The following is a 24,811-nucleotide window of genomic DNA, read 5'->3' as shown; positions in this document are numbered from 1 at the left end:
CCACCAGAGGGATCCTGTTAGGCTGAAAGTGATATTTTAGGTATAATCTTATGCACCCAGATATAAATCACTTAAGGTGATTATCTTCTGTATTTCTCTGTTGTATGTACAAAAACACGGCAGCAGACCTTGTCAGGTGCCTTCATGGAATCTTGTTAAGAAAGTAGTCATTTAGTGAGTAGTCTTTGCTACCCAGTCTGGAAGTATGATACTTTATATTTGGGAAAACTTGAAATATAAACAACATATGTCTGTAGTTTGGGAAGTGTCTAAAAAAGCACAGTTTTATTGCACGCGCGCGCACACACACACACACACACACACACACAATATGAGTGCTATTTTGATTCCCTTCGGCTAGCTGCCACATAACTGGCATCGGTGTTGATGCTCCATTGGGGAATTGTTTAGCAAGGCGAAATTTAATATAATTGGTTAAAATATATTTTCGGAATATTGGATTGACTTAAGCCATTAAAAGTGGTTGCATGAATATGAAGTAGACTACAAAAATAATTTTCAGCGTCTACTCTGGTAACTCTTCTGCAGTGAACATGGCGTGTGAGCCAATTAAATATGTGGCTTCGTTGAACGTAGTAAACAGAACATTAACTTGTGTGCACATTTTTATTCATCCTTCAACTTTTAAAAATTTTAGGGATTACAACAACCACGTACATCACCTCACTCGAGCTTTTCAAGAACTCTGCTGTGACGGAATACGGATTGTTATTCTCATTTTTTTTTTAGTTGAAGGAAGTGAGGCACAGAGAAATTAAATAACTGCCCAGGACAAGGAGTGATTCTCTCTGATCATCGGGAGAGTCCCGGAAATCTTCGCGGCAGTGGTGGCCCTTCACCAGGGCTTGGCGTTTGCTACGGGGTGAGCGTGCAGGGCAGCGTCCCGGCAGAGCAGCGAGCCAAGGCGGGTGGGCACGGGAGAACCACGAGGGTCTGGAAAGTAGGGGAAGGCCAGTGTCTGGCACACGATGGGAGATGGGACCAGAAGGGTGATACGAGGCCAAATCCAATGGGGTCTTGAATGCCAAGCTCCGAACTGGGGCTGGAATCTGTACCAGGGGAGGCAGGGGTGACTCTCGTCGCATCAGAAACAGAGTAGGGCCTGGGAGGATTGGGGCTGCTACCTATTCCAAGTTGAAGGGCCCGTGGGGAAGGACAGCCACGCCGGCTGTCTGTGCCTGCCGTCCCGCCTGGGGGGCGTTGCCCTGAGCGAGTGTCTCAGAAGCACGGTTAGTCGCCAGTTGAAAAATGAAACATGTCGTCTTCTCTCCCAGGTGTTGCCTTGACTTCTGTGCCCTGCTTCTGCTGATGGGGCCTTGCACGCGAGGGCTGGGGTACTTCCATCAGTTCATCGCTGCAGTGGTCCTGTGACTTGGCCATCGAGATGGGTGATTTGGTGCTCAGAAATGTTTAATGGTTTCAGAGGATTGGTATAGGTATCTTTTACGTTCCAGAAATTCACATGAGAATCCTAAGCTTAAGGAGTTAGCATCTGGCAAAATTCAAACAATACTGAGCATTTACTCTGTGCCAGGCACCTGTGGGGGAAAAGGAAAGAAAAAAAAAGTAAGGCCGAGTCCCCTGGGCAGTTAATTGTTCCCCTCCTTTTTGGTAGCACCTAGTTGTGTTGTACATTTGTCTGTTGGCCCTGATCACAGTGTTTGGTTATTCTTATTCACAAGTCTTGTCTCCATCGCTGTGAATGCCTTCCCTGCCCCCAACATACCTTTCTCCTCCATTCTGTCGAAATCCTGCTGCTTCAGCGTCCTGCTCAAGGAGGGCTTCCTCCCAGAATCCTACGCAACTCTTCCGAGCCACAGTCAGTGCGATTCCAGGAACCCTTCCGGAGTAATCCATGAGGTACGAGGTCTGATGTGAGTAACTCAGGGGCAGGAACCGTGCCTGCCTCAGTCGTCATAGCGTCAGGACTGAGCTTGGCAGCAGGCACATGGCTGCAAGTAGGTCTGGTAGGGAAGTAAGGCCCTTATGTTCCCATGAGGAGGCAAGATGTAAAGACACACCAAAGACTTAACCAGCATTTAGGCTAACATGTGGAGCCTGTGTGTTCATTTCTGCCGGAACTCAGAGAAAGCAGAGCTCAGAAGCAGCAGTAGGGAGCATGTCTCGCACTGCTCTGTCCCCTTAGAATGTGTACATGGACTGAGTCGGAGGCCACCGAGTGCCTGCTGTGGTCAGCAGCTGTTCTGAGACCTGCAGTACGTGAGTCTTGATGTCATTTAAATCTTTTGTGGTGGAGGAAGCGTTTCTGGAAGATTGGGTTGACTTCCGTCAACAGACTGGATTAGGGGAGTGCTTCATACAGGGAGTGAGGCAGGTATTCTCTGATCATTCTCCAAAGGACAGAAGTCCCCTTCACGTGTAGGTTTTGGAAAATCTCGTCTTCTTTCTGAGGATGCTCCAAGCAGGAGTATAACCTCTCCCTCCTGTAATACTGTGTGCTCTGCCCACACGGCTTCTGGCTGATTCCCGGCGGCAGCCAGCACTGGCGGGGCTTGTGGAGCACTGCTGCGATGTCCTAGGAGGCCCAGATGGAAGCCTGGGCCATCCTGGAAACATTTCCGCTTGCTTGAGGGTTAGTCCGACTTCAGCCAGAAGATGTGGATGGCTTCTTAAGTTAGGCTTTCTAGAAGCAAAGCTTGTGTAAGGGCTTTATTGAGGAATGGCTGTCAGGAGACACCAGTAAAAAAGCATGGGGACCAGGAGAGAACAGAGAAGCACCTGAGAGAATGTGCTTCCAGCTGCATTCTGGCCTCTGCCTGCTCCCCCGAGCGCTCTGACGCGTGGGACCACACAGTTGCCCCACTGGAGGCCAGGGCTTGGGCTGCAAGATGCCCTTGGGAGAAAGCATTCTCTCCCACACATTTCTTAACTAAGCTGTCCAAGGGACCGTCCCTAGAAAAGAGTTCAGTCGTGAGCCCTCAGTAGCCACCATGTACCTCCCACTCTCCGCGTCAGGGGTGACAGGTGCACAGGACCCTGTGGAGGGTCACTGACAGAGGCACTCCTCATAAACCCCTAACATTTGTACTTCTTCACCTTAGCGAAGGTTTTGTGAGGTGGGATTGCCACCCAGCGGTTGTGACGCAGGGAGGGTGAGTGGCATACCCACGTTCTCAGAGCTGAACGTGGTACCCTTGTGACAGTGCCTGCCAGTGTGATTCCACACCTGCTTGAGTCCCACCATATCCCACACCCTCTGCAATTGTTACGCAAAACCAAAACCCAAGTTTCTGACACCCACAGCTCTTGGAAAGAGACCTCCAGGCGTGAACGATGGGGGACCATTAGATGGAAAATGCTAAGTGTGGTAGTTGTTTAAAGCTAGCATAGCCTGTCAGGGTGAGTTGTTCAACCTCTGGGGTCGCCACAGCACGAGTGGCCCCATATGTGCTATTTTAGTTCAGTTTTTAGTCCTCTTTACTTCCTGCCTGGAGTGACAGGACACCTTGAGACTCTGGACATTGTGTAGCATAATTCTCTTGGGTTTTTTTCATAGCGAGACATAAGTGGATCATGAGGTAGAACTTTGAGAATTTTTAATTAATTTGAGGGTGATACGGGGTAATATCTCAGGCATCTAGAATGCTTGAGAGGATAAGGTATTCTGCTTTAATTATCTATTTGGCAAACGCTTGAGTGCTTTCTGTACCAGACATTGTGCTAGCCAGACAGCAAGGGGCTGACGATTTATAGACAAGTAAGCAGCATAGCACAGGGTAAAGGTGCTGTAACAGTAGCCAGATTTGAAGGGAAAAAAAAGGTGTGTGTTCAGGTCTTTAAAATTATTTTCAGGGGCGCCTGGGTGGCACAGCGGTTAAGCGTCTGCCTTCGGCTCAGGGCGTGATCCCAGCGTTATGGGATCAAGCCCCACATCAGGCTCCTCCGCTGGGAGCCTGCTTCTTCCTCTCCCACTCCCCCTGCTTGTGTTCCCTCTCTCACTGGCTGTCTCTATCTGTGTCAAATAAATAAATAAAATCTTTAATAAATAAATAAATAAATAAAATTATTTTCAGTTAATGGAAGCATAGTCTTGTTTTAAAGTAAGATTTATGAAAGCAAAGATGTTCCAGCATTGTGTTCGTTTTCTGGAACACTTGTGTGTATATAAAATACTATAACCCAAGACCCATCATTTGCCAAGTCAGTAAGTTTTAAAAGAAGTCTTAGAAAATACAACTATAAGATCTATGTGAACAAACATCTAACCTGTAACGTATTACAAGGTGTGTATTGGTGGTCATAGCGGAGTTGGTTTGGGTTGTAGGAGACCAAAAATACTCACTTCAAAATAAAAACTAATTAGAAATATCAGAAGCCAGGTGTGATTTGGAAAAAGGGGGTATCAGCAAACATGTATTGAAATTTGACAGACTGTATATGTATGTACATAAAATTTAATTTTCCTTGGATCTTTCAGCAAAGATTTTACGTTGAGGCTGAATCTCTTTTGCATATTTAATACAAATTATAGTTAGAAAGCAAAAAACTTGAGAACTTCTTGAGAAATAACTAATATAGAGAATAAATGAAATTACTAGTTAATCTAACCTGTAACTTCTTAAATAACAAAAAATTGGATCGCAGGTAGATTTCAGACAGAGATCCCCTCCTTCCTCCCATATGCTGATTAATATAGGTCATACCTCTTAAAGTGGCAGCTTTTGAGAACATATATTCTCTCTGTATGTAGCCTTCCACCCTCGGATTCATACGAGTGTCTAGTGTATGCTGCTCGAAGGTGCCAGATGCCTGAGTAGTAGATACATAGGATGCCCTGCATTGTTATGTATTATTTGCTTTGGCAAACATTAAAGTAAATTTAGTGTTTTTCCTTTCAAAATATGACTATGAATGTTTATCTTTTTCTGTGTATTTGTCTGCATATATACATAGGATCTTATTTTAATAAGTGGACAACAAGGGCAAATAGGATATTATTTAACCAAAATTACCTTTAATTGGTATCTTTTTTACTGAGAGAGGTACCCACCAAGTCGAAGAATAGACGTACACCCCTGTCTCATTAGATACTTGTGGGCCAAGTAGGTCCTGGAGATAAAAGCAATGAACAGCATCAAGTTCTTACCCTCTCAGAGCTTACTTTCTAATGTGAATTGGGAGGAAGATAATAAAATAACAAATGACAGCTTTTATTAAGTGCTCAGAAGAAAATAAAATGGAATTAGAGAGAACTAGATTGGAGTACTGCTTCATATTTAATGTGCCTAGGAGTGAGATAATTAGGAAAGTTGAATTGTTTGAGTTTAAAATTATCGTTTCAAGTATACTACATTCTCTCTGTCACCCGCCCCCAAGAGATTTTCTAAATGTGTGCAAAACAGAGTTGTGTTTCCACATGTGAAGAATTAACTACTGCAGAAATTCTGTGCCTCTTCCTTCCTTCCTCCTGTAGACAACTGGAACATTGGACAGAGTGTATTGAATGACTGTTTGCAGACACTGGACAACAGGTAGCTCAGGGCTGTGATCTCTAAGAAAAGGTAAATAAATGAGGCAAGCCCCCCATCCCATCTTGCTACCTGAAGGCAGTTTCTAGGCTCAAGTCCAGGGATGAGGAACCAAACTGCCCTGTGATCTCCTTGAGTTGAGCCAGAGATTACAGTTGAGGCAGCTAGAATTTGTGAAGGAGAGTACCAGAGATAGGGGGGCTTCACAAGGAGAAAGAGCTCTGGATAGCTGCAGAGGATGCCTCTTGAGCTATTAGCTAATTTCTGCTTTGCTCCTGTGTGGGTGAAACTCTAGGGAAGGGAACGAACCACCAGGAAGCCAGAAGTCAGATGATTTCTGTAGCTCACAAGGGGAGCTAGTTTGTTCCCAACCTGAGGAGTGGAAAGACCTCATAATGCAAGGGAAATAGGTGATACTGTTCTGTAGACTCGATCCTAAGTCATGAGGCTGAATTATCCCTAGATCAAAGTGTCCTCTGGCCGTGCCCTAACAAAGGTCTAAAAGCAAGCATTGAGAGACAAAAACTGATCTGAAGTAACTTTGACTGCCTGCCAGAACAACACCCTGAAAAAAATCCAGTACCCTAAACCATAAAATGAACAGTGCCTAGCATCCAATAAAAAATTACCAGAAATAAAAAAGGAGTAAGATATTACCTATTACTGAAGGGAGAAATAATCAGTAGAAACAAACCCAGAAATTACAGATGGAATTAACTAATACAAGGGTAAGAAACTGCTATGGTTACATTCCCTGTGGTCAAGAGTGTAGAAGAAAGTATGAGCATGTTGAAGAGAGAAATGAAAGTACAAAAGGACCCAAATGAAACATCCTGAGGTCACAGAAGATCAGAAACCAGAGAAGAAATGGTCAGCGAACTTGAAGACATAGTAGAAAGTGGCTGATACGAGACCAAGGAAAAAGACCGAAAAAAACAAAAACAAAGAACCACAGTTGACTGTGGAAAAATAACAGGTGATCTCAAATATGAGTGTTTGTTGTCCTAGAAAAATAGGGGTAGAGGAGGAAAGAAAAGAGTGGTCAAAAATTTTCCAAATTTTTTTAGAATGGATTTTTTTCTTTTTTTTTTTTTTTTTTACCTAAATTCAGTTAGCCAAGGTACAGTATGAAAACGATAAATCCAATATCTAAGACACTTAGCCACACAGAGAAGAAACATAAGGAACATCACAGTAGGACACATTGCAATCAAATGGCCAAAAGCCAACAATAAAAATAAAATCTTGAAAGCATCCAGAGAAAAAAGAGGCAATGTGCAGAGAGGAACAAAGGATGAAAAAAACCATATCAGAAATGCTGCATGACAGAAGACAGTGCACCAACATCTTTAAAGTGCCAGAAGGGAGGTAAAGAAGCAGAGAGAACAGGAAGGCTGTCAACCCTAGAATTCTGTATTTCAAAAATGAAAATAAAGGGGCACCTGGGTGGCTCAGTCGGTTAAGCATCCCACTCTTATTTTCGGCTCAGGTCATGATCTCAGAGTCATGAGATCGAGCCCCTCGTCAGGCTCCATGCTCAGTGTGGAGTCCACTTGAGGTTCTCTCTCTCCCTCTGCTCCTCCTCCCCACACTCTCTAAAATCATAAATAAATCTTTAAAAAAAAAAAAAAGACATTTCAAAGAAAGCCAAAAATGTCACCAGCAAAGTAGCACAAGAAATGTTAAAGGTTTTCAAGCAGAAAAAAAAAAAAAAATACCAGATGGAAATTTGGATTTACACATGGTAAAAATGAGGATAAATATAAAAGATATTTCTTATCTTTGATTTCTCTAAGATGATGAATTGGCTAGAGCAAAATGAATACTAATGGTATAGGGGTTATAACATGACAGTATGAATTAACATCAAAGACAGGAGGGAGGAATTGTAAGATTCTTACATTGTTTATCCCAAGAATGCAGTGTTACTTCGTCATTCAGAAATCAGTGTCATTCACCATTATCTGCTGACAACAAAAACCATATGAGCATTTCAAAAGGTGCACAAACAGCATTTGATAAACTGAACACTAATTCGTGATGAGATCTCTCAGGGAAACTAGGAATAAAAGGAAAGCCCCAATCTGATCAAGGATATCTATTAAAAACTTACAGGTAATAATACTTATCGGTGAAAGACTGAATGCTGTTCTCCCCTAGATCGGGACCCAGGAGAGACTGTTTGCCCCACTCGCTCTCCTGAACGTTGTAAGGGAGGCCTTACGGTATGGCACAGCAAGCAAAGGAGCAAAATGCATACAACTTGGGGGCCGGCAGGAAGTGAAACTGTTTCTATTCTCAGACCATAAGATGATCGGTGTAGAAAATCCTACAGTGGATATAAGAAAAAAAAGTTTTTTAAACCTCAAACTAATAAACAGATTTAGTGGGCTTATAAGATACAAGACCAATATACAGGAGTCATTGTTTTTCTATACTGGCGTTTAGCAATTGATAAGGGAAAAATCTGAAAACAAAACATTAAAAATACTGTATGAAATCCTTGCTGATAAATAGAATATATGCAACATGTTGAGATAAACTAGAGAATAAGGTACATGTTTGTGAATTGGAAGACTTGAGATGTCAGTTTTCCAAAAATTGACTTATAGATTCAACACGATTCCAATCAAAATCCCAGAATTTTGAGGGGTGGGGCGAGTGAATGTACATCTATAACATGTGAAATAAGAAATATATATTGGTTTCTGACCCAAGCTCCTAAAACCCTTGTGATCTCTTGAGTGGTAGGAGTGTTTGACGCGGAGCTTATGAATCCCCTGGGATGTCCTGGGTAAGAGGAGTATCTTTTATTCTAATGAGATGACCCTTGGTGGTCTCCTGAATGGGGGGGGGGGGGCGCTGGTCACCAGAGAGACCACATCACGATTAGGAGCTTGGAAGTTTGAGCCTCCCCCTTCCCATTGTCCAAAGAGTGGAGAGGGGCTGGAAATTAATAATTCATCATAAGTGTACATGATGAAGCCTCCGTAAAAAGTATGGGGTTGGGAGAGTTTCTGTGTTGGTGCACACGGCCATGTGCCAAGACGGTGACATACCCCCAAGGGAACAGAAACTCCTGCCTTTAACACCCGTCCAGACCTCTCATTATGTGCTCCTTCATCTGGCTGTTCCTTTGAATCCTTTAGAATGTCCTTTGCAGTAAATCAGCGAGGGCACTTCTCCTGGGTTCTGTGAGCTGCTGAAGCAGATCGTCAAACCCAAGAGAGGGGTCATGGAAGTCATCAGTGTGTAGCCAAGTTGGACAAAAGTTGTGAGTAACCTGGGGACCTACTCCTTGTGATTGATGTCTGAAGTGGGGGCAGTCTTGTGGGACTGAACCTTTAACCTGTGGGGTCTGTGCTAACTCCAGGCGGTTAGTGTCAGAAGGGCAAGGTGTGAAAAATTCACACCTTGAATGTCTCACATGTTGTGAGTGTGAATAAAGAAATAATAATAGTTTTTTTTCCGCTCTCCATATGACCAGCCATCATCTCCGAGGTGCTTACCCAGAAGAAGTGAAAACATACATCCACAGCCTTATTCATGATAGCGCAAAACTGGAAATAATGTAAATATCCATCAACTGATGAATGGATGAGTAAGTTATAGTATCATACAATGGAATGCAGCTATGAAAGAAAAAGGAACAGGGGTGCCTGGGTCAGTTAAGTGTCTGCCTTTGGCTCAGATCATGATCTCAGGGTCGGGGTATCAAGTCCCGTGTGGGGCTCCCTGCTCAGTGGGGAACCTGCTTCTCCCTCTGTGCTCTCTGCCTCTGTCTCTCAAATAAATAAATAGATAAATGAAATCTTTTAGAAAAAGAAAAAGGAACAAATTATGTATATACACAGCAACAGAGGTAAATCTCAAAAGGGTTCGGTAATTTAGAGAAGCTAAATACAGAAGACTAAGTTTTTATTTGCATGAAATTTTAGAAAAGACCTAGTTCTGTAGCAACAGAAAGCACATCAGTGGTTGTTGGGAAAGTGGGGAAGGGGGCTGGCTGCGAAAAGTCATGAAGGCACTATTTGGCATGATGGAATGGTTCTAAATCTTAAAAAAAAAAAATGGCTACGTACGTGACTATTCATTTGTCAAAGTCCTCAAACTGTGCACTTAAAATTGGCGAATTTTAGTAAGTGTAAATTATCATGAAAGCTGATTTTTAAAATATGCAAAACGGATTTTCATAAACCAAATTTGAGTGTGAGTAAATAGTATGATGAGTACCTCAAGAAGCTGATACAATCTTAAGCTGAAGTGGCACAAGCAGAATTGTTGGCTCATTCTGATCAGCCCACGTAGATTGCTGTGTTCTGTTACTGAGACCTCGGAATGAAGGGAGATGGACAGATCTGTGTTCCGAGTAGGATAACCCCCAGGGGAATAAAGGGATTTGGAGCCAGGAGTTTTGAAAAAAATTGGAAGGAATGGGAGATGTTTCACCAAGAGAAGGAAATATTGGAGGTGAGGTCCAAACTATTGTCTCTAGAGGAAGGACTCTTGTATAGGAAAGGATTGGATTTCCCCCCCCCCCCCCCCCCGAATGTTGTGGCTACAGAAAGATAGGTTTCTACCTACCACAGACCTTCTCAGGCTATTCAGTTTGGGAAGTTTTTCAGACTGGATGGTATTGGCAAGAATGGTGTGCGGTCAAGGAGATTCTAGAAACTTCTGCAGAATGTGCCTCAATTTCAACTTGCGTTAATGCTTTTTAATTGTGTACAGTGATTGCACAAGTGACCTAAATTCACTGGCTTCCCTGATCTCTCCTGCTTAATCCCTCTGCCCCAGCTACAATTTGGATTACGGCTTGCTTTTGTAATTCATTCTTACAAAGTCAGCTTCTGTGATACCATCTTTCCTCCTCCTCCTCTCACTTCACTTAAGGGTCCTTCCTTTCTAATGATAAAAAGGAGTTTGATATGTGACAACTACCTCACTTTCAGAGAGATTTGCAAAGCAATGATCTCATAAATTATAAGTGATTATGAAAGTTTATGTGAGTCTCTTCCGCCCCAAATTTGGAAATTCTTTTGTAAGACAAAAAACAAACATAAGTCAGTGGGAGAAAGACAAATACGATACGATTTCACTCACATGTGAACTTTAAGAAAACTGATGAATATAGAGACAGGGAAGGAAAAGTACGATTAAAAGAAGACAGGGAGGCAAACCATTCAAAGACTATAGGGATCAAACAGGGTTGCTGGAGGGGAGGTGGGGGGAATGGGGTAATTGGGTGATGGACATTAAGGAGGCCACCTGTTGTGATGAGCACTGGGTGTCGTATGCAAGTGATGAATCATTACTTTCTACTCCTGAAACTAATAATGCACTATATGTTAACTAAATTGAATTTAAATTAAAAAGTTTAAAAAAAAATAAGTATAGTGAAGAGAGGATGCAATGTAGTTGTGGACCCACCCATAAGCTAAGGCAAGTGCTTATCCTCTCCAAGTCCATTTCCTTATTTTACAAAATGGGGATAATTCTATCTACATCATAGCTGTGTGGATCAGATGATCCAGTGAAATACATGAAAATGCTCTGCCTTGAAAAAGCACTGTTGGTGCAGAAATTGCTAATTTGGTTATGAAGGTACAGGTGTTTACCTTATCTTGTAAATCTGTTTTGAGTTTATTTTTAGTTACACTTGTATCCAGGCAGAGTATTGCGTGCATGCAGATTACTGATGAGACTAACTTGACATAGAAATATGTGGCCCAAAGGGTGCTGATTTCCCAAGTACGGTAAATGAGACCTTGTTCTACTCTTGAAGTCTCTTTGATAGGTGACATCTTTAGGGCTTACCATTCATCACAAGTTCCATTCACTAGATAGCAACATGTTTATGTGTCGAACTTATTTACATTCTGTCGCTTTCCAAAAAATTAACTAGAGGCAGGGCAGGTTTATTTTAAGCAGCAGTCTACAGGCAGTGTCCTAAGGCAGATCTGGTTTTGATGTGTCTTCTTAGCTAGATGGCAATTTCTTATACTAACCAGCATTGACCCTGGTCATTTTAGCTGCCATTCTTGGAGTCCCGTTCTACAGCATTGCCCCCGAATAAACACTGTGTTATCTACTGCATGGATAGACCTTTTAATTGATAGGAATCATCTTAATGACTTAATAACCAAATCAGATCGGAAACCCCACCATACTCCACATCAAGCCGTTTTACTTTCCCATTGATTGTTTGATTATGCATAAACATATTATCTATAGATTTTTCATAACAGACAATTTTCGTTGAGGTGTCCCTTACCCCCATTCTTATCTTTCAGCCCTTAATGTCTCAAGGAATGTAAACTAATTTGAATAAATAGCTGAAGTTGTGGAGGGGAACGATAAAGAGAATTCTTCTCCATACACAGAATATCTTCTTAGAGTGGAAGATGGCATTTAAAGTCTGTGCTGCTTCTTTCCTCTTTGACCAGATTTGTCAGGTTTTAGTAATGTGCCCAAGGCCTCGGTTCATTGTGGTGGGGCTTAGCCTCCCCCTAAGTGTCTCGCTCCTGATCTGACATTCTTTCCACTGTCCCATTACGTCCTACTGCTGTTGTCATCACAGCCCGATTCTTGTATCATATAGCATCCCTGATTTCTTTGGATGATATTCTCAACAAATACTGCCAGGATGTAAAGATTTAGGACAGAATATGCACAGAGCACAGCACTTTTGTATACGATCCTTGTATCCATTTTCGGTAGTGACCTATTCATCTGCATCGTTCGGAAGGTCCCTGCAGGACTCTGGATGCTTTGATCCCTTTGCCTAAGGGTTTCATAGTCTAGTGCCTCCAGATTTCTTCACTTATCCCAGACTTCTTTTAAATATACAGCCAACAGACAAATACTGATGAACATGCAAGAATTTAAGACACAGAATTTTTAAGAGCCCTTACTAAAGAAATTACCGAAAGACAGATTTCAGCCAAAACAGGGAGATAAATGGAGACTCTTTGGCAGAGAGACTGTGGCATCTTAGCATCGGATTCAATGTGCTTTGTAAGATTAAAACAAAAGAGAAAGTGATTGCCACAGAATGTCAATGTCATAAATTCTGACAATGAAGAAATAATAAAGAATAGGTGAGAGGAAGAGTAGAAAAGGTGAGAGAGAGTGTATGCATGCTGATATCTTCAGATTTTATTGCTGGGAGACAAAAACTATCACTTAAACTGTAGGTATATTTAATGGTTAAAAATCAATAAACATTATCAAATCAAAAGTGTGCGTGGGAGGCTGGTGGAGAGGTAATTCAGATGTTCTCGTTTATCATTGCTCATATTAGAGTTAGTACAACCATGTTTGTCTAGTTGTATATAACGAAGTAACCACAAGAATAGAAACATAAGCCTTCTAAGTAATCATATAAAATAAAGAACGTAAGGCAAAAAGCACAGACCATAATGTGAAAGATTTTTTTAATGACACTATAGAAGCTGAGAAATTGAAATTTTAGAAAAAAGTCATGTACAGTTGCATTTAAGGATGTACGATACAGTTGATCCTCATTATTCACAGATTCCATATTTGCAAATTTACTTAGTAAGATGTATTTGTAACCTCAAAGTCCGTGTGTAGCACTTTCCCAGTTGTGTGTAGGCATGAGCAGTGTGGTGAAAAATTTGAGTTGCCAGATGAGGTTGAAAAAGGTTTCATTCGGCCTTTTTATTTCAGCTCTCATGTTGTAAACAATTATTTCGAAGAAATACGTATTAACCAAGGTGTCTTTAAACAGAAATACATATAAAACAAGGTTATGTATTTTTTTTTAAAGATTCTATTTATTTATTCGACAGAGAGACAGCCAGCGAGAGAGGGAACACAAGCAGGGGGAGTGGGAGAGGAAGAAGCAGGCTCATAGCGGAGGAGCCTGATGTGGGGCTCGATCCCAGAACGCTGGGATCACGCCCTGAGCCGAAGGCAGACGCTTAACCGCTGTGCCACCCAGGCACCCCCAAGGTTATGTATTGATCGATTGACACAAATGTAGTGACCAGAGGCTCACAAGAACCTGCATTTTCCTAGGTATCCACTAATTCATTGTTGGAAACAACTTTATAGAATGTAACTACCACAGGTAATGAGAATCAGCTGTACTGAGGGACAAATCTAACAAAAGATGGGCAGTACTTCTACACCGAAAACTAAAACACCTTGCTGAGAGATGTATCCTGTCTCTAAATACATGGAGAGAGATGCCATATGCATAGATCAGAAAACTCAGTATTGTGTCGATTCTTCCCCAGATTATTTGTAAAATCAATACAATCCCAATCAAAATTCCAGTTTTGTTTTATTTATTTATTTATTTTTTTAGAAATTGACAAGCTGATTCTAAAATTCATTTGAAAGTACAGAAACCTAAAGACAAAAATAGTTTTGAAAAAGAACAGCATTGGAACACTCATGCTAACTTCAAGACTTTTTTTTTTTAAAGCTGCAAGAATCAAGACAGTGTGGTGTTGAAATGTAAAGATATGTAAATAGATCAACAGAATAGAGTCCAGATGTTGACCCAGACATATATGTTGATTTTCAACAAAGGTGCAAAGGCAATCAGTTGAAAAAAGATAGTAGCCTTTTAAACAGATGGTGCTGGACCATTTGGATATCCATATGCAGAAACGTGGGTTTTGATCCATAGCTTTTACCAAATCAAACATTAGATCAAAATGGATGATAGACCTAAATCTAAAACTTCTAAAAGGAAACAGGAGAAAAACTTTTGTGATTTTGTATTAGACAAAGATTTCTTAGGCTCAAAAGCATGATTTATGAAAGAACAAATTAATTAGATGTAAAAATTAAGAACTTCTCTTTGGAAGAAACTGTTCAGAGCATTAAAAGATGAGCTACAGAGTGGGGGAAGTATTTGCAAATCATACATCTGGTAAAGGATTTGTATTTGTATTCAGTCCTCAAAACTCAGTAAGAAAACCTAATTTTTAAAAATCAGCAAAAGATTTGAACACTTTCCAAAGAAGATAGAGATGGCAATTAGCACATGAAAAGATTCCCAATGTCGTTAGGGAAACACAAATTAAAACCACGGTGAGGTATCATTACAGACCCATATGGGTGACTAAAATGAAAAGATGGCCATACCAGGGGTCGGCAGGGTGTGGAACAGCTGGAATCTCCCATTCATTGCTGATTGGAATGCAAAACGCTACAGTCAATTTGAAACGTGATTTGGCAGTTTCTGAAATAGTTAAACATATACTGGGGCACCTGGGTGGCTCAGGCAGTTGAGCATCTGACTCTTGGTTTTGGCTCAGGTCATGATCTCAGGGTCCTGCGATCAGCAGTGTTGGGACCTGCATTCAGCGAGGAGTCCACTTGAGGACTCTCTCCCTCTCCCTTTGTTCCTCCCCCCACTTGTGTGTGCTCTTCCTCCCTCCCTCCCTCTCAAGTAAATAAATCTTTAAAATAATGTATATTATTCATTGTTCTTTACTTATGAGTACCTTGTAAATAATAATATTGTATCCTTGGTTAACAGTGCAGCATTGACAGTAGTTATTAATCATATCTGACCTACTGTAGAGTTCTTTCCCGATAACTTTTTAAAATTAGTATAAATTTTATTTTTAGAGCAAAAAAAGAAAAAAATTATACCTACCATGTGTCCAGCTATTCTACTTATAGGTATTTACCCAAGAGAAATGGAAGTGTCTGTTTGTACAGTCTCCATAAATGTTCATAACAGCTTTATTTGCAGTAGCCCAAAGCTAGAACTAACCCGATGCCCGTCAACAGATGAATCAGATGAACAAATTGTAGTATATCCTTAAAAAGGAAGACTACTACACAATAAGAGGTAATGAACTGTTGATATGTACAGCAACATGAATGAGTCTCAGAGTAATGATGGTAATTAAAGAAGCCAGACCTCCCCAAAATAATTTAAGATTCCATTTCTGTAAAATTCTCGAAAATACAAACTAGTCTATAGTGGCAGAAAACAGCTAATTGGCTGCCTGGGCATGAGGAAGGAAGGGGCTGGAAGGGAAGATTGAATTACAGAGGACATGGTGCAACCACTTCTGTGGTTTATGGAAATGTACATTATTTTGATTATGATGGTTTTATAGGTATATAAATATGTCAAGACTTATACATTTTAAGTAGATGCAATTTATCGTGTCTCAATTATACCTCAGTAAAGCCGTTTTTAGTAATACTAGTAGCAATACAAGCAGAAAATACAGCGTTTATCTTGTACTTATCAATAAACATAAATGTTCTAAACCTACATATTGAAAGAATTGGATCACATAGAAAAAAATACAATTACAGGCTGTGTGTAAGATACATCTAAAACAAAGTGGTTTGGATTGAGGGTAAAATTATGGAGAAGAACATACCAACGAAATGCAAAGAAAACAGAACTTACAGTCTTATAGAATGAATTAATGGTAAAAGTAATAAGTCAAAGAAGGGTTCTATATAATGAAAAGGGATGCAACCCAATGACAGTCTAAGAGTTATGATTATTATATATCAAATAACATCATTTCCTTAAAACATAAAGGCAGTGCATGGGAAAAGAAGCAAATTTTGTGTGATATATGTGTAATATGACCTTTATACTGAAAACAGAAACTGTCTTCTTTATAAACACTGACTATTTGGACAAGTTATTTTTAAGGGATATTTTAATATTTTTATTTATTTTTTTAAAGATTTTATTTATTTGACAAAAGGAGAGCCCTGGAAGGGGAGCAGCAGGCAGAGGCAGAGGGAGAAGTAGGCTTCCCATGAAGCAGGGAGCCTGATGCAGGGTTCAATCCCAGGACCCTGGGATCATGGCCTGAGCTGAAGGCAGACACTTAACCAACTGAGCCACTCAGGCATCCCCTGAGTAATATTTTTAAACCTTATAAAGTAAAATCATAAAACTGTGCTAAAGAAAATAGAAAATTCTTTGCTTGATCTAGAATGAGGAAAGCCTTGCTAATTATGAGGTAAACTCTGGAAACCATAAAAACAAAGTTTCACTGTATAAATTGGTAAAAAAAAAAAATCTACATGGCAAAAAAAGGAAAAAAAAACATTTAGGTAAAGTCAAAACTCAAATGAGTAGGGAAATTTGGAATTCATATAGGAATTCATGGGGGTAATCTCTTTAATATATAAAGAGTGCCTTCAAATCAATAAGAAAAAAGACTAATATTCCAAAAGAGTAATGGGCAAAGAATGTAAACGGTTAGTAGTAAAGAAAAGGGATGGCTTTTAAGCATTTTAAAACCTGTTTAGCTTCATTTTTAATAGTAGAAATGCTTAGTAAAAGCACAATGACATCATTTTTCACATATCTGACCGTGGAGACCGTAACAATAACTCCCCATGTTGGTGAGGGTGGAGAGAACACACTCATATCTGGTAAGAATTTAAATCGGCTTAACTCCTGTGAAAAGTAATTTGACAGTAACTTTGAATATTTACATACCATTTAATCCAGTAATTTTATTTCTAAGAATTTATCCTATAAAGCTACCTCCCTATATGCAAAATGAATACATGGATATTTATTACAGCGTCGCTTGTAAAATAGGGAAAAATGCTTTATTAAATTTATTAGAAAAGTCAGGCTACATCCATATACTTTTTTAATATATCATTTTTTTAAATATATCTACTATATTAGCATAGGCCTAGATTTTCCTGGAAGGATACGCAGGAAATTGGTAACAGCATTTCTCCCTATGCTTAAGGACTGGAATTGGAAGGAGCATCCTAATTCAGTGGTAACATTTGGACTTGTGCATGTATTATCTGATGAAAAATATTCTTTGCCTTATGAATCAATCAAGAACCTGGAGGATCCTATACAATTAAATATGCAATAGAGGTTGTGAATGTTTTAGTAATAAAACCAGCCGAATATAGTAATTACTACATGTTGGGCACTGTACTCTGGATCCTTTACAAACATCTGAGTTTTTCCAACAACTTTTTAAGGTAGTTGCAGTACTGTGCAGGTAAAGAAACAGATTTGGAATATGGGCTAAGGACACGCAGATAACAAGGGCCCTTTAAGAAGTTCAGCTGAATTAGGATCGAGAAGCTTCTCCCAGAAGCATTTATGGATGGCTCGTGTGTGTGCTGGTACGTACACATGTCAGGTCCATGTATGTTTGCTTAAACTTCCACGGAAAGATAGCCATCGTCTTACTCAAAACTTTGTGGATTAGGGTTGGAACTTGTATGATTCCAGCAGGCTGCACATCTTGAAAACACCAGCTGCCAAGATAAATGTCGTCTTTTGAGAGTAAATATTTTCATGTTTCTGTATGACTATGATGTGGCCTTATTGAACTAGTTTTATTCCATAAAGAAAAGGGGGTTCTTCAGCAGATGGACAAATTTTAAATCTAGGCCAAGCCTTAAAAATCAAAGTAAAATGAGGGGAAAATTTTGAAATGTTACCCCTCCCCCTTTTAACCTAACATCTTTTAAATGAGGACTTTTGCTTCTAGCACTATAAATAATCAGTAGGGTTTTGTATTGAGCAAGGGTAAGTTTCAGCCTTTTTTTCCTTCATTACTCAAAGGATCTTTTTGACAGTTGATAAACTGGCCTATATGTTAAAATAATTACGTGGTACATCCTTGGGTATCTTAATATAAAGTCGCTTCATATCAGATTCAGTTTATAGCATCTGGAAGTTTGCCTGCTCATGGCAACAAATTAGGGCTTGCATTTACTACTGACTCACTGTAACACGTGGTTTGTGGTGGATACCTATGTATTTTTTATCCAGCACTCTTTAGAAACAAGATATACCTTGGAGTTTTTTCCGGTTTGATGGAGAGATAATTGACTTACAGCATTGTGTAAATATAAGGGGTGCAGCCTAATGATTTGACTTACATGTGTTGTGGGGTGATACATGAATGAAGGGATACCTTGTTTCGCCCAGTCAATGCATTATTTTAAAAGAAGTATGTAAATGGAATTACTGAACAATGAATCTTTTTCAGCTTAGTCATTTGCAAGATGCTTTGTTTTTCCGTATAATTCATATTTATTCAAGTTCAGCCTTGATTAGCTTTGTTTCCTGTGGCAAGTAGCTCCCTGTGTCTGCAAATATTTATTCAGATAAGTAAACATACGTTGCAGCAGACAGACTCACATGCCTCCTTCGGCGCGTTGGCCATTGACTAAATACCTCTCCACAAAGTTTAGCAGCTCCTGTGCTCTTGTGAGACTGCAGGTAGGCCTCGCGGTCTGTCTTCAGGGGTATGGCAGTGAGAAATCCCATCTTTGTTTTAGTTAGCGCCCCTTTGTGTTCGGATCTAGAACCATAAACTGTGCAGAAGCACTGCTTTTCTGAAGACTGACTTGGTTGGAGGTCCGTTTCTCCACGCGTGGCCCCCGCTCTTCTCCAGGTGACCATGGATGGGTGCTCCTTGCTGTGGGGTTGATGCCGGAGGCTCCGGCGTCTGCTGTGTGCGCTGGACCGGGGAAGCTCCAGGGCATTGCCTTGCCCTTGCGGGACTGCATCCCCCTGCATCCTCTCCTGCTCTGAGAGAGCTGCTCCTTACCCCTGCAGGGTCTGCAGTCAAGTGTGCACTTTAAAAGGCACCCTAAGAAACAGGCTGTCACCGACGGTGACTGGTGCCCAGAATGTGCTCGGTAGCGTGAGCATGTTGTTTACCAGCGTGTGACCTCGCCCCCGCTTTCCTGGCTGGGAAAACTGCACTTCAGCCCAATTTCCCAAAAGAGAGGAGACAAGACAACTGATGAAAGAGGAGATTGCATTTCAGGCAGCTGAGTAGGTTCTAGAAGTACCTATTAGGGGAAATAATAGATGCACTGGAATCTGACCTTCACTGGTTCGTACTTTGTGATAAGCTATAACTGAAACAGTGACTTTGCTGAGATAGCAGGGACCTTCCTGGACACAGGACCAACACTCGTTAAGATGACCAAACTGAGGCACAGAGCCGTTAGCTTTCTTGTCCAGGTGGCACGTGGGAATTCATCTTGACCTGCACTGTTAACCGTGCGGGATACTGCCCGAATGAAGGCTGATTTGAAAAGATGGGAGTTCTTGCCCTCCAGGAGCTTTTCATCCAATGTAAGTGGTAGAATTCCCTCAGGACGGGTCTCCCCAAGGCATGGGAGGGTGTTCTTGCCCACCTCTCCAGCTGCAACCCTTGCTGGTTCATATTTTCTGAACTCTCTCTGAGGTCCTTGCTTGTGACTTGTCCCACTGACCAAATCCAGCTTCCTTGTAATTAGGAGTGACTCCAAATTAGAAACAGGTTCTCCTCCAATGTTCGTATCTTCTCTGGCATCTGTGGCTGCTGGATTGATGGACCGTGTTCCCCCTGCACCCCCAGCCCATGTCCAGCCTGTGCATGCAGTAAGTTCTCCGCCAGCGTTCATCACATAGCTCAGTGAGCTGATCCTAGGTGGGCGTGGGAGTGGCCCGGTGCCAAGCTCAAAGCCATTGCCTCTAACAAACAGGCTTATCTTATTGACTTATTTATTCAGTGAAACACTGTTGATTTTGATGAAATCCAAGTTAGCACCTTGCAACTCTCTAATCATACCCATGGTTCAGACGCTTGTTTGAAATATGGCTCTTTGAAAAGATAGAATATTTTAAAGAGTGTGTTCATGCAAAATAAATTACGAATTCCTTTAGCCACCTCTTCTCTTTAGAAATAGCTCTCATACATATTTTATACATAAATTGACAAGGTTGGCAGAGACCTCATCTTCCCTGTAGCAATTTGAGCCAGACTGATTGAGGATTTATTGCCTAATTATACTTGTCAGCCTGACATAAAAGTCATTAGTTCTGGAAAAACATGTTTGTCATACCAGGATTATCTCTAATTAATACAGTCAATATCGAACATATATTTAAAGCTAAACAGAATCGTAATCTCCAAAGCATATGCTCCGGACTACAGTGAACTGAAACCCTTCGGGTCACGAACGGTGCTCTGAGAGCAGGTTTGTATTTGAGAAGAGGAAATGCCACGTTGCACCTCATTCCCTCGGCTTCGAATACAGTGAAATCCGTGCTGCGGGCACTAACGCCCGCTGCCGATGAATGATAACTAAAGAGGTCGTGGAATTTGGCTGGTGAGTGACTGTACCAGGATTCAAACCTGGGGTCCAGCGTGTGGTGTTCCCAGCATCAGAGCCTGCTGGCCAAGTTGATCTCTGCAGCGTCTCTTATTCCCCTTTCCTAAAGCACGTGTGGACTTGGAAGTCCGCAGGGTAAGCCAGGCAGTCCAAGGAGGCAGCCGTCTAGCAGGAATGGCTGCTTCTGCCCGATGGCCAGGCGTGTGCTGGGTTATCGATGGTCACTGCAGCGAGGCGAGGCAGTGCGGGTGACCTCCCAGCGCAGCGGTCATGCGCCCCCGCCCCCGCTGCCCCGCATCCTCGTGGGCGCGCCGCTCTGGATGGTGAAATCATTCCGCTCTTTCCAAGCCGCTGCACAGTGCGCGGCAAACTCATTCCTGTGCTCCTGCATGGGCCCGTCTCTGCCATAAACAAATATCGGAATTGGTTTTGGACAGAAAAGGTTGAGTTCATCGGCGCCATTCAGTCCTACCCCGAAACGGTTTCCATTATGTTTTTCCACACCGATTAAGATGTTTCTACAGCGATACACCCTGTCGTAGAAGACTTGTGTTGAGTAACCAGAACGGCTGTGAGAGGAGGTCAGTGTCGTTATTTATCCATTTTATCAGGTCCTTTGTGCAGTAATCATTTTGCATAGCTATTTATTTCAATCATACGATGGACTGAAATATTAACTTCCAAATTAGAACCAGCAGGTAAAGTGCCATCAGCATGCGGAGTAATTGGCCAGGAGCCTGTCCTTGCTCGGCGCTGCCTCGGCCGAGAGTGCGGAGTTGTGGGCATCGCGGGGAAGGCTGCCGGGGACCCGAGCGCACGGGTTTCTTGGCGGCCCCAGAAGACACCAGGCATCTCCGGCTTCCCGAGTAGAGCGTGCAGGACATGTCCCAGGACTGTTCCCGCTGGGTGGGCTGTGCGATCCTCTCCGACGTCTTCCTGAGATGTTCGGTCGGAAACTGAGGGAGGGGCTGCCGTGACCTCACGGAACACCGCCACCCTCGGCCACGTGAGGCGCACGCTTCGGAGCAGCTCTGTGAAGACGGGGGTCGGCCTGGAAGAGGTTCCCGCAGCGCGGGTGCCCCCTTCTCCCGGCGGGGACGCGGCAGGGCGCTGCTGTTTCCCAAACCGCGGCCGCTTGGTTCAGAGACTCGTGGCCCCGAGCGGGGACCGCAGCCCTGTCGTAGCTGGCGTCCGGGATGTCTAGACGAGAGAGATTACTCAACTCTTGAGTCATGTGGTTCCAAGACGCATTAATAGAAAACTTGGGTGTGGATTCGAAGAAGAATTTAGTTTCCTTTCATTTGAAACGCAGATTCCCACAGTGACACGAACATGAGGTGCGCGCTCGGAAGGCATCCCCCCCCCCCCCCCCCCCCCCCCCGCTGGTGTACGCGACACTTGCGCTCTGCCGGACTTTGGCTTCCTCGTGTCTGACGGGACTCGCTCGGCCTTCCTCCTGCCTTTCTAGTATCCCCTCCACTCCCGCCGCAAATGTGTAAGGACTGAAAATGGCCCGTGCGACAGGCTTGGTAGCTTTGCCCCCTCTCAGAATGCTTCGAATGCCTGACAGATTCCTTTTATGTATTAATCTATAAATATTAACTTTAAATAGTAATGGAAAACTTTGTTTACGTCTCAGGCAACAACTGAAGATTATCGCAGTAAAAATACCTATTCGCTCCCACCACAGACAGCCGCCTCTTAGCCCGCATCCAGGGGCGCGAAGCCGCTCGGAGTGGAGGCTCTGGGCGCCTGCTCTGGTCCCCCACCTGGTCCCACACCCTGGGGCAGAGGTAAGGGGAGGCCCCAGAGAACCATAACGTCCTAAGGGATGAGTTACGTAAGACAGAAAAAATGCTCGGACCCCAGTAGGCCTTGAAAACTGACCGGTTCACTTGCCTTTTGCTGGGTGGTAAACTTCGTAGCTTAGCAAAAACTGTTGGATTTTGCTCATAATTTTGTGAATTGGGAATTTGGGATGGGCACGCACGGGTCATTTGTCTCTGATCCATGTGGTGAATTTTGGGGCCGTTGGAACCAGAGGATCCACTCCCAAGGTGGCTTCTTCACTCCTGTGTCTGGGTCTTGGTGCCCTGTGGCCTCCCTCTCCCCACATGGCATTTTGGGCTGCAGGGCCCCTCCTTGTAGCAGGGTGGCCTCCGGGTAGTAGCCTTCTGTGGGGGCTCGGGACTCCAAGAGCAAGTGTTCCAGGGTGCTAAGGAGAAGCTGTTAGGCTGCTTCTGACCCAGCCTTGGAAACCCCGTATATCGCTTCTTGTGCATTCTGTTGGTCAAGCAGGTTGCTAAGGGAAGCTCAGATTCATTAAGGACAAATCAGATGACGCCTGCATCTCCAGAGAAAGCTCTAGTCTGTAAAAGAGCTGGCCGTAAAACTCCTTTGGGGAATAAATCAGTTTTGCCCAACAACTATTTTGTATTCGAGGAGAAAGCCCGAACTGTCACACATTGTTTGTTCTACTTGTATTTGATTTTTGCCTCAATGCAGTCAAATCGGTGCTCCTGGCTTTAATTATGGTGATAATGCTAATTGTGTATGGAAGGCAGTGGCAAGAGGGAGCTGTTTTAAGTAGGCGTGGCTGGGAACACGATGGTGATGGTGCCGTTGCCTGAAATAGGAAACCCAGGAGGAGAAAAGGTTGGGGCCACACAGTAGAGTGATGCTTTAGGCCACAAGGAACAAAAATGCCAACTCAAACAGCCTTAAAACTCCGCTCAGAAGTAGTCTGGAGCAGGTAATTCCAGTTGTGGTCCAACTCCCAAATGTCAGGGCTCAGTTCACTGCCCCGAGAGTCTTTGACCTTCTTTCGTGGTGCTAGCTGGTCACCTTCACTCCACACATCACAGTGCCATAGTGACAGAAAGGAACGAGTCTCTCCTGACGGCTGTCACCTCCAGGAGGTCCACACCAGCTTTCTGCTAAGTCCCACGGGTCAGGGTTGGGTCGGATTTCCACGTGCTAGCTTCAGAGCCTAGCGAAGCTGGCATTGGCATTTTCAGGCGTTTTCACGGGAAGCCAGCTCAGCTGGTAAGGGAGAAAGGCATTAGGTAGGTGACCCACGATGTCTGTCACAGTGACGAATTCCATTTTCTCTCCCTACACAGTTGATAAAGGCTCACTCAGAAGGCTTATAGAGCTTGAATTAGGCTAAGTCATGACTGTAATAAATTAGTGTTTTCTACAGGCCAGTTAGTTTCTCAGTGGGCTTTTCCCTTCTGCTCTGTGATTGAGAGCTGATCCCACTGCTTCATAACAAATAAAAGATTTGATTGTTTTCCTCTTCTGCAGTTTGAATGAAAGCTCTGTGGCTGCCATGAAGACATGTACCCACCCTGTCATGTAGCTACAGGATTGCCTTTCCGGTATCACTGCATATTGGATATCTCTGTATGTGCTCTTAGATATGTACCCACTGCCTTGGAGGAGCATGAAAATTCTATAGACATTATGAGCCATGTTTGTTTTAGAGTCTGGGGGCTCAGAAAACTCCCTGACATTTAGTCTGAGTTGAATGAGGACAGCTAATTCTTGCTCCCCGGAGTGGCGGAGGCGGGCTGAGCTGAGCAGAGCCTGTGACACACGTAAAGCTGAGAAAGGAAGAAACTGTCTTGGCTCAGAAGGGGCGGAGTTTGGGCAACTGGGATTGCAGGGTATACTTGTACATGATATCCACAATATCTGCAGTGATTGACTAAGCTGGATAAAGCTGGAATCCTTTTTTCTGTAGGTCTGTAATTGTAATTGTCTAATCTGTAATTGCCCAACTGTGATATTTTTCACCCAATAAAAAATCACATGCCATATTTAGGCTGAGGTGTCACTGTGGGTAGCTTTGTGAATGAAAAGGAGGGGAGGGGTGGGGAGACCTGAGGAAGGAGGCTCTAAATCTCATCTTCTATCTGTAGCGGTTCATTCAGTCCTCTGACATTGGTGGAATGCCTACCGCGCTCTCAGTGCTGGGGATGGAAGAACAGATAAAGGTACTCACAGTGTTGTGAGAGAGTCTGCATCCCTATCGCCCCCTCCCCCTCCCCCTCCCCTACCCAGTAGAAAAGCAGATATAGGAGATCAGCAGGATCCACCAGGCAAGCTAGTTGGGCTGGTTTTCCTTACAATTTTAAAGTGCCTAGTTTCCAAGTTCGAGTTGGTGTAATAAA

At 42.8% G+C, this 24,811-nt stretch overlaps 1 protein-coding gene across 5 annotated transcripts in view; it reads left to right on the top strand.

The window, feature by feature from the left end:
• The window catches only part of PELI2 (pellino E3 ubiquitin protein ligase family member 2), a 190,599-nt gene that overhangs the window by 135,250 nt on the left and 30,538 nt on the right, over positions 1-24,811 (top strand). Inside the window, exons 2-3 of one of the 5 annotated variants that reach the window (XM_087855959.1) lie at positions 751-883; positions 1,296-9,111. The exons of 2 other annotated variants lie outside the window; for them this stretch is intronic. The gene's annotated coding sequence lies outside the window, so the exon portion shown is untranslated. Of the gene's footprint in view, positions 1-750; positions 9,112-24,811 lie in introns of all 5 variants that reach the window. 2 more of the 5 variants (XM_045810405.2, XM_045810404.2) reach the window with 2 other exon arrangements.

This window comes from Ursus americanus, chromosome 26 (assembly GCF_024610735.1).
Source record: "Ursus americanus isolate L20-20 chromosome 26, mUrsAme1.1.p, whole genome shotgun sequence".
NCBI lineage: Eukaryota > Metazoa > Chordata > Mammalia > Carnivora > Ursidae > Ursus > Ursus americanus.
Note: the sequence above shows the minus strand (reverse complement) of the source record. Positions and strands in the feature narration are given on the sequence as shown.